Raw genomic sequence first — 9382 nt, 5'->3', positions numbered from 1 at the left:
TCTGCTCCAGACATAGTCAGCTCCATCGATTTCAAAATCCATATTTCAAATTACAGATTTCTAAGTACAATACTCTGAATTAGACTAGAATTGGACTGGAATTGACTGTAGGGTAACGGACTATAACACCACTACAATGTGTCACCATCTTTTTACTATCACCCCCGTACTACTCTATTTCTCTCTAACTCCTGCAATCCCTCCACCCAGTAAGGAACTTGTCATTTCCCCCTCCATTCTTCCCAGCCATCTCACCGCTTCGTCACAACTGTTCCTCCACATACAATCCTTTTTCTCCACACACGGCCACATCATGTCCTATCCTGCTCCCACCTTCTAATGCTCTGTCTACTACTCCTCATGGCTGGCGACATATCCCCAAATCCTGGCCCTCCTCAACACATCCCTACACTCACTTCTATCACCCTGCCATGATCCTCTACACGCCTTCACAACCATGATAACCTCATACTCATTCTTCCAGCCCCCACTCCCCCAACCCCCTTACCTGGAGCCCTATGGAACGCACGCTCTGTCTGCAACAAGCTGTCATTTATCCATGACCTCTTTATCACCAACAAACTCCTTCCTTGCCATCACTGAAACCTGGCTCACTCACTCTGACACAGCCTCTCCAGCTGCGCTTTCCTATGGCGGATTCCATCTCTCTCACACCCCTCACCCCAGCAACAAACGTGGTGGAGGAGTTGGCTTGCTCCTAACTGACACCTGCTCCTTTACCCCAATTCCTCTGCCACCATCTGCTACTCTTCCCTCATTCGAGGTGCACTCCATCTGCATCTATTCCTCGTCCAACCTCCAACTGGCTGTCATCTACCGTCCCACAGAACTAGTCACCTCCACCTTTCTCGACCACTTCACCACCTGGCTACTCCATTTCCTTTCTGCTGACATCCACGCCATCATCATGAGCGACTTTAACATCCCCATTGACACTTCCACCCTGGCTGCCTCTAAACTTCTATCGCTCACGGCTTCCCTCGGCCACACGCAATGGTCCTATGTGGCTATTCGCAAAGATGGTCACACGCTGGACCATATCTTCACCCATCTCTGTTCCCTCACTAATCTCAATAACTCACCCCTCCCCCTGTCTGACCACAACCTACTGACATTCTCTTCCCTCTCCTCTCCTACTGCGCAACCCCCGCTCCATAAACTCGCTCAACCTCGCAGGAATCTCAAACACCTCAATTTACAATCACTCTCTGAGTCCCTTCTCCCTCTTACAGACATAGCTTCCCTTCATGACACAGACGCTGCTGCCACTTTTTATAACACCACAATAACAGCAACACTTGATTCGGCTGCCCCCTCATGCAGAGCAAACTCAAACAATCAACAGACAGCCCTGGCTGACCAAACCACTGAGATGGTTTTCCAAGGCCGCTGAGCGGAGATGGAAGAGAACCCATTCTACTGAGCACCTCAGTGCATACAAGCAGTCCCTTGCCAGCTTTACGTCCACGCTCTCTGCCGCAAAACAAACTTACTTCACATCTCTCATATCCACCCGGTCTCACAACCCTAAACAGCTCTTCAACACTTTCAATTCTCTACTCCATCCCACTGCACCTCCTCCCTCTCATTTCTGCTGAAGACTTTGCCTCCTTCTTTAAGCAGAAGATTGACATGATCAGACAAAACTTTGGCCCGCAGCCCCCAATGCCCCTCTTAGCTGCTCAGCCCTGTGCTGCAAAAGCCAGTTTCTCCACCATGGCAGAAGATCAGCTCTCCACCCTTCTGTCAAGATCACTGTGACGGGGTATACGACAGAGCAAGAAGGGACAACAGGCCGAGGGATGATCCAACGAGATTTATTAAGGCAGGGAGCATACAACATCAAATATCCATAATGTCCTTGGAGTCCATGAGAAGTCCACACTAAGTCCACACAATGGAAACAAATCCGGGCACCTCACAATAGTCCTTGTGCCAGATGCGATAACAATAATCCTTGCAATAGTCCACAGGATTCCACACAATCCCACGGACGTCACGAGCTGTCCTCAACTCAGTTCGTGACTGCTTCCACCTCCGCACTCAAAACACAACTAATCTTAAAAGAAGAAAGTATTGTCAGGGCTCCTGGGATCAGTCCATCTGAAGGGGGGTAGGGGTCACACCTACTATTCAATGGTTTGGTCCATCAGAAGATTCTACAAATGTAAGGGCTCCACTGAGTCTACAGGATATGTATTGTAGGTTATCTTCTGCTTAGGAAAACAATAGCCACAGTTCCACTAGCTGTTGACACAAGCCTAAATTAGATTATGGTCCAGGTACATCACAAGACATTGCAAAGTATTGGGGGAAGGAGACATGGTTAATTTACAGCAAATACAACCAGAGAAAAGTTAAATGACATATTATACAAAATACAGGACAGGGCAAAACTACAAATCATGACAATCACACCTCACCACTTGTACCCTTGACCCACTCCCGTTCCACCTCATCCCTAACTTGGCCACAGTCTTCATCCCATCTCTAACACACCTCTTCAACCTTACACTTGCAAAAGGTGTCTTTCCCTCATCCTTCAAACATGCCTCAATCACACCCATCCTCAAAAAGCCCTCCCTTGACCCATCCTCTGTGTCTAACTATCACCCAATATCTCTTCTCCCTTATGCCTCAAAACTACTGGAACAGCATGTATATCTTGAACTGTCCTCCCACCTCTCCTCCTGTTCCCTCTTTGACCAGTTACAATCTGGCTTCTGACCGCATCACTCAACTGAAACTGCCCTAACTAAAGTCACTAACGACTTACTAACCGCCAAGAGCAAGCAACACTACTCTGTCCTCCTTCTCCTGGATCTGTCCTCTGCCTTCGACACCGTAGACCATTCCCTCCTGCTACAGACTCTCTCATCTCTTGGCATCACAGACTTGGCCCTAGCCTGGATCTCATCATACCTAACAGACTGAAGATTTAGTGTCTCCCTCTCACACACCACCTCCTCACCTCGCCCCCTGTCTGTCGGTTTTCCTCAAGGCTCTGTCCTAGGACCCCTACTATTCTCCATCTACACCTTTGGCTTGGGACAGCTCATAGAATCCCACGGTTTGCAGTATCACCTCTACGCCGATGACATGCAGATCTACCTATCTGGACCCAACCTCGCCTCCTTACTGACTGAAATCCCACAATGTCTGTCTGCTATCTAAGCCTTCTTCTCTGCTCACTTTCTCAAACTGAACATGGACAAAACAGAATTCATCATCTTTCCCCATCTCACTCTACCCTTCCACCAGACCTATCTATCACTGTCAATGGCTGCTCTCTTTCCCCAGTCCCACACACTCGTTGCCTTGGGGTGATCCTTGACTCTGCGCTCTCTTTCAAACCACATATCCAAGCCTTCGCCTTCTCCTGCTGCCTCAAACTCAAAAATACTTCCCGGATCCGCTCATTCCTCAACCACGAAACCACAAAAACACTAGTGCATGTTATTATCATCTCCTGCCTCAACTACTGCAACCTCCTACTCTCTGGCCTCCCCTTTAGCACTCTGGCACCACTCCAGTCCATCCTACACTCTGCTGCCCGACTAATCCACCTGTCTCCCTGCTATTCCCCAGCCTCCCCCCTATGCCAGGCCCTTCACTGGCTTCCTTTTGCCCAGAGGCTCCAATTCAAAACCCTAACGATGACAAACAAAGCCATCCACAACCTGTCTCCTTCAGACATCTGTGACATGGTCTCCAAGTACCTACGCAACCTTTGATCATCTCAAGATCTCCTCTACTCTCCCCTTATCTCTTCTTCCCATAGTCGCATACAAGACTTCTCCTGTGCTTTCCCCATACTCTGGAACTCTCTGCTGCAACACATTAGACTCTCACCATCAATGGAAACCTTCAAGAACCTGAAGACCCACCTGTTCCGACAAGCCCACAGCCTGCAATGATCCTCGGTCTACTGAACCACCGCACGACCTGCTCTACCCTCTCCTAGTGTATCCTCACCCATTCCTGTAGACTGTGAGGCCTCACGGGCAGGGTCCCCTCTCCTTATGTACTTGTGTGTCCCTTGTCTTACACATGTTTATTATACTTGTCTATATTTCCCCTTTTCACATGTAAAGCGCCATGGAATAAATGACGCTATATAAATGCATAATAATAATAATAATAATAATAATAATTTTTGCTTCTGCGTTGGCAGAGATTTGAAGTCAGGTCAACTGCTTGGAAGGCAGTGATGCTCACCACTATACCACCAACGCTCCGTATCAGAGCCCTTCATGTAGCTCCAGCACAGAACCAAGGGTGGTGGACAAGGTCTCACAAGATGTCTCCCTTTAACCCCTTTGTTCCCCTTCTGTTCAGGAGCTGTGCCGCTACATAAAGATGGCAGATGTAATATGTAGAGATGAGGATTGTCTCATCCTGTCCCTGCCCCTGAGACAACAGCTGCACTGTGTGTACAGTGTCCTGCGTCCTGCGGGTCTGTGTGTAATAGTGATGTTCGTCTGATGTAATGTACTATGGTAATGTACAGTATATAAGTCATGTAACGTGTCACTGTGTAATGTGAGCGGTGACACATTACATCCCAGTGTGTCATCAGTGTGTAGATGTGTGAGACGTTTTTCATCAACTGTCACAGGTTTATCGCGACAGAGAAGATCCAGAAGACCACAGTGTCTAATTTCTCCTACTCCTGCACTGATGAGATACACAAGAGAGACAAGCCTATAACCTGCAGTAACCACCGATCGACCAAACCGCTGCACGACCAGCTCTACCCTCGCCTACTGTATTATCACCCATCCCTTGAAGATTGTGAGCCCTCGCGGGCAGGGTCCTCTCTCCTCCTGTACCAGTTATGACTTGTATTGTTTAAGATTATTGTACTTGTTTTTATGTATACCCCTCCTCACATGTAAAGCGCCATGGAATAAATGGCGCTATAACAATAAATAATAATAATAATAATACACTCCACCTTCATATTAAATGGTGCAGGTTTCTTTTAGCAGTGCAGGGGTAATCTGCTCAGTTGAGACAGAGAGCTCCTGGAAGCTTTCCTGCATTAAAACTCTCAGCTGTTCACTGTTAGCCCCTCCCATCTCCTATATATTCTGGACCCCGGTAAGCTATCATTGCCAGAGCTAGCTTCATGCTGCATGGTTTAGGAGATGGTGGTTGCTGCTTGAGAAGGCGTTTGGTGGATTTATCTGTGACTATTGCGAGGTGTTGAGTGTGTTACGGCGGCGGAACACGCTTAAAAAAATATAAATAAAGCGTGTTCGCCGCCCGGGGTCCACCGTGCAGCAGGTGTAATAACCGCTGCTGAAAAGGCAGAGCACCAGGACGGTAATGTGCACAGGAAGAACTGAACCTGGTGCACAAAAGCAAACTCTGTTAAAACTCACAGAGCTGCACACATGAACACAAATACCAAAAAACGCTGGGTCTGTATCAAGTTCACAGACACTCAGCGGCACACGTGCGGTAGCCAAAGCCAGAGTAGTTAAGAACAGCACTACACCCGAATGGACTTACCGTAAGTAGGCGTGTGCACGGCATCGCAACTGCGAACGCCAAAAGCGGGCTGCAAGCGCGATATCGCAGGCGCGAAGCAGGACGCTGGCTGCTGCAACTGGCGGAGCTTGAGCGCGCTGGCGCTGGCGCACACACTGGCTGTATCCCAATCACTCACACATTCGTATTATCAGAGGGAAGGGGTTTCTTAATAAGTCATTCACCAGTCCAAGCATCTATCACCAAACACACAGCAGCAAGTATGGAAAATACTAGCACATGGCATAGCGGCCATGCACACTTTTTATAGCATACAGGACCTGCCGGAAATCTCCAGAGTCCCGAGCGTAACCAATCAAATCAGGAGCAGGACCTGAGCACCTGACTCCTGAACTCCAATGAGAGCTAGTCCCGTGAGCATGCTCAGAAGCAGGGAAAAAGGATTTAGCCTCTGGAGACAAATGTGAGAATCTGGGTTGCTGCATAAGCATAGAATGACCCAGATTCCTAACAGAGTGTGTGATAATTCCCTTTCTTCTCCTACTTTGCTTTTACCCGTCCACCACTCCCTGGTGTTTACCGCTGTTATACTGTATGTGTGAGTATATTTGTATGATTGGTATTTTCCTTTATCCCTATTCATGTTACCTTGATAGTCTGGTTTTTGTATAACTGTACACCACTATTCCCCTCTTCCCTGGGTGGGGGAAGGGTACAGGCTGAGGGTAGATTCATGAGCTAAGACGAGGTACGTGGCGTCGGTGTTTTCACCATCAGAAGTAATCCGGGGAACAGGGCGAGCTAGGACTCCCCTGGCGTTAGGAACAGGGAAGAAGCCCCTGACCCAAGGATACCAACAATAGGGTTGTGGCACCACCTTCAATTATTTTGTCTTTGGACCCATTTTAAATCAGCAGCACGCTTGAAATCCATGTATCCTGTCTCTTCATACATTGCAACCATTTCTGTGGATGATGCAGTGGCTGATGACTATGCTCCGATAGTGAGAGTGCCACAGACAACCCCTGAGGTGAGCAGATTACCAATCATTAACCCTGTTACTCAGATGAGATCCTATTTCTCAGAAAAGATTCTATTACTCAGAGGAGATCCTATTTCTCAGAAAAGATCCTATTGCTCAGATGAGATCCCATTACGCAGATGAGACCTAATTACTTATAGAAATCCTATTGCACTTTGTATCCTTGTTTGTAGTAATAATGATTTCCAGAGACAGGAGGAACGTTCTCACTGCACAGAGAAGGCCGAACACAAAGAAATGTCTACGGGTAGATGAGAACTCTGCTGATCCTGCTGCTGGTGTAAGTCACAGACATTTCCCCGGTTCTCCCTGTTTCCCAGGACAGGACATCTTCCTCGGCCTTTCTCTCCTCTCTCCGCAGCGCCCAGATGTAGAGTTTCTATTTATTTTAGAACATTACCTGTAACCACGATCAATTCTAGAGGAAAGTGATCAGAGAAGGCGACTTCTGTCTGGATGATCTGCTGCAGTGAATTAGGAACTGTAATTACCCTAATAGAAGCCCCACATCAGGAGAGTGGGAGGAAGAGGCATTGTTAAGGAAACTGAGTATTGTGGCTAATGTCACCCCATCAGTAATGTGGCTGATTAATCCTGTAGATAATTATATAATTCTACTAATAAGTAATAAAATGTCCTTCGAACCGGAATCGAACCAGTGACCTAAGGATGTCTGTGCTCCACTACAGTCCTCCGCTCTACCAGCTGAGCTATCGAAGGCTCGTGTGCTGCAGCTTCTCCTGCCGTCATCTCCTCGCTGTGTCTCCAGGTTTATGGGACATTCCTATAATATATTGCACATGCACATTATATGCTGATCAATAAGATTCTGACTGTAACAATAATAAGGAAACAGCAAAATTAAAAGGAGGTGTTATCCCATACCGGGAGCCAAACCTGGGCCATCTGGGTGAAAAGCAGGAATCCCAACCACTAGACCATATAGGAGAAGCTGTAGATGTGCAGAACCAGCAAAGAGCTGAGACCCTCAGATCCTACCTGTGTTTGTATTTTTTAAGGCCTCTCAGTTTTCTACTATTTCAGTTTTCTATCTATACCATATTGAAGAACGACAGAAGGGCTTAGCCTCTGGAGTAGCTCGCTGCTGAGAAGCCTGCAATGCTATTGCTGGCCCAGAGGTGGTAGCAACAGCCAGACCCACAGAGCTGGTCTGAGCAGAGCGTCGGGAACGATGGGACTGCTGAGCAGGCTCCTCTGCAGTTGAAGGAGAATGGGAGACCACTGAATGTAAGGCTCTGGTTCCCTGCTGTGCAGTTGCAGGAACCCGATGCCTAACATTGTAACCACTGTGCGCTTTGAGGATTTGCTGGTTTCTGAGCCAGGACTGGAGGGTATGTATGTGTTATACATACGCCTGTCCAGTGGGCATGGCCTTGCTCCATTCACTTGTATTGAGAGAGGTTGTGGCCTCTAGTTGGCCATACCCAATAGATGGCAGTGTCACTAGTTCAGGCATGGCCCTGCCTCAATACAAGTGAATGGAGCAAGGCCATGCCCACTGGCTGGGAGTACATACCCTCAGAGACCAGTGAATGACTGCAGATTTATAGATCTGGACTGACCAACCCCTTTAACAAAAGGTTCAACCTCAAATGGATATAATTCTGCTGGAGCTTTAATGATGACCCTTAGACACTGGCCAGTATGGCCTTATCTAAAAGGTGCAGGCAGACATCAGGGCCCAGAAATAAAGAAAAGGGAAAATTCAAACAGATAATGATTCCCAGAGACAGGAGTGACGTTTTCACTTCACAAATAAGGATGACCACAAAGAAACCTAGATGAAAACTCTGCTGATCCTGCTGCTGGTGTAAGTCACAGACCTTTCCCCGGTTCTCCCTGTTTCCCAGGACAGGACATCTTCCTCAGCCTTTCTCTTCTCTCACCGCAGCGCCCAGATGTAGAGTTTCTATTTCTTTTAGAACATTTGCTGTAACCACGATCAATTCTAGAGGAAAGTGATCAGAGAAGGCGACTTCTGTCTGGATGACCCGCGCTGCAGTGAATTAGGAACCGTAATCACCTTAATATCAGGAGATATCATCACATCAGGAGATATCACCCCATAACAGGAGAGTGGGAGGAATCACAGCACAGACAGCTGTAGTCGTGGCCGAGTGGTTAAGGCGATGGACTAGAAATCCATTGGGGTCTCCCCACGCAGGTTCAAATCCTGCAGACTATGTGAACATATTTTTTTCTAAAGGAAAAAAAAAATTTTAATCTATAATTGGGAGGCTGTTGGGTGACTGTGGTCGGTGGATGGACAACCCCTCTCTCCTTTCTACATGGCTGTGGAAATATATAAGAAGTAATCCACCTCTCTACTGCCCCCTGTAGGTGTAATGTTCTGCTATAATGTCCGCTATCAGGAGATCGGCTCCGGAGACTTTCTCCCGTTTCTCAGATGACAGGTTTCTCACACAGATTTAAGGTACTGTCACACTTAGCGATGCACCAGCGATCCCGACCAGTGATATGACGCGGTCAGGATCGCTGGTACATCGCTAAGTGGTCGCTAGTGAGCTGCCACACAGGCAGATCTCACCAGCGACATTGCTGGGGACGGGGGTCGCTACTTACCTGTCACACTAGGCGATCCTGCGTCCTCCCGCCCGGCTCCATGCTCGTCTCTCCACAGGAAGCGCCGCAGGAAGCTGACGACGAGAAGTGGCCCAGGACGTTCTCGCGCGATCAGCGAAAACCAGCGGGGGAGCCGGTCGTAGGTAAGTATCAGACACAGCGATATCGCCTAGTGTGACAGGCCCTTTAGCGTCCATAAAACCATCGCCTCCTCCAGCG

General features: G+C 48.0%; 1 non-coding gene across 1 annotated transcript; it reads left to right on the top strand.

Annotated features, from left to right (window-relative positions):
• Window positions 1-8683: 8683 nt before the first annotated feature.
• TRNAS-AGA (transfer RNA serine (anticodon AGA)) lies at window positions 8684-8765 on the top strand. The gene has a single exon. It is a non-coding gene; the product is annotated as a tRNA-Ser (tRNA).
• The last annotated feature ends 617 nt before the right edge of the window (window positions 8766-9382 follow it).

Source organism: Dendrobates tinctorius, unplaced genomic scaffold (genome assembly GCF_039654945.1).
Source record: "Dendrobates tinctorius isolate UK_male_01 unplaced genomic scaffold, ASM3965494v1 ptg000251l, whole genome shotgun sequence".
Taxonomy (NCBI): Eukaryota; Metazoa; Chordata; class Amphibia; order Anura; family Dendrobatidae; genus Dendrobates; species Dendrobates tinctorius.
The sequence above is the reverse complement of the archived record's forward strand: the minus strand, read 5'-3'. Positions and strand labels throughout refer to the sequence as shown.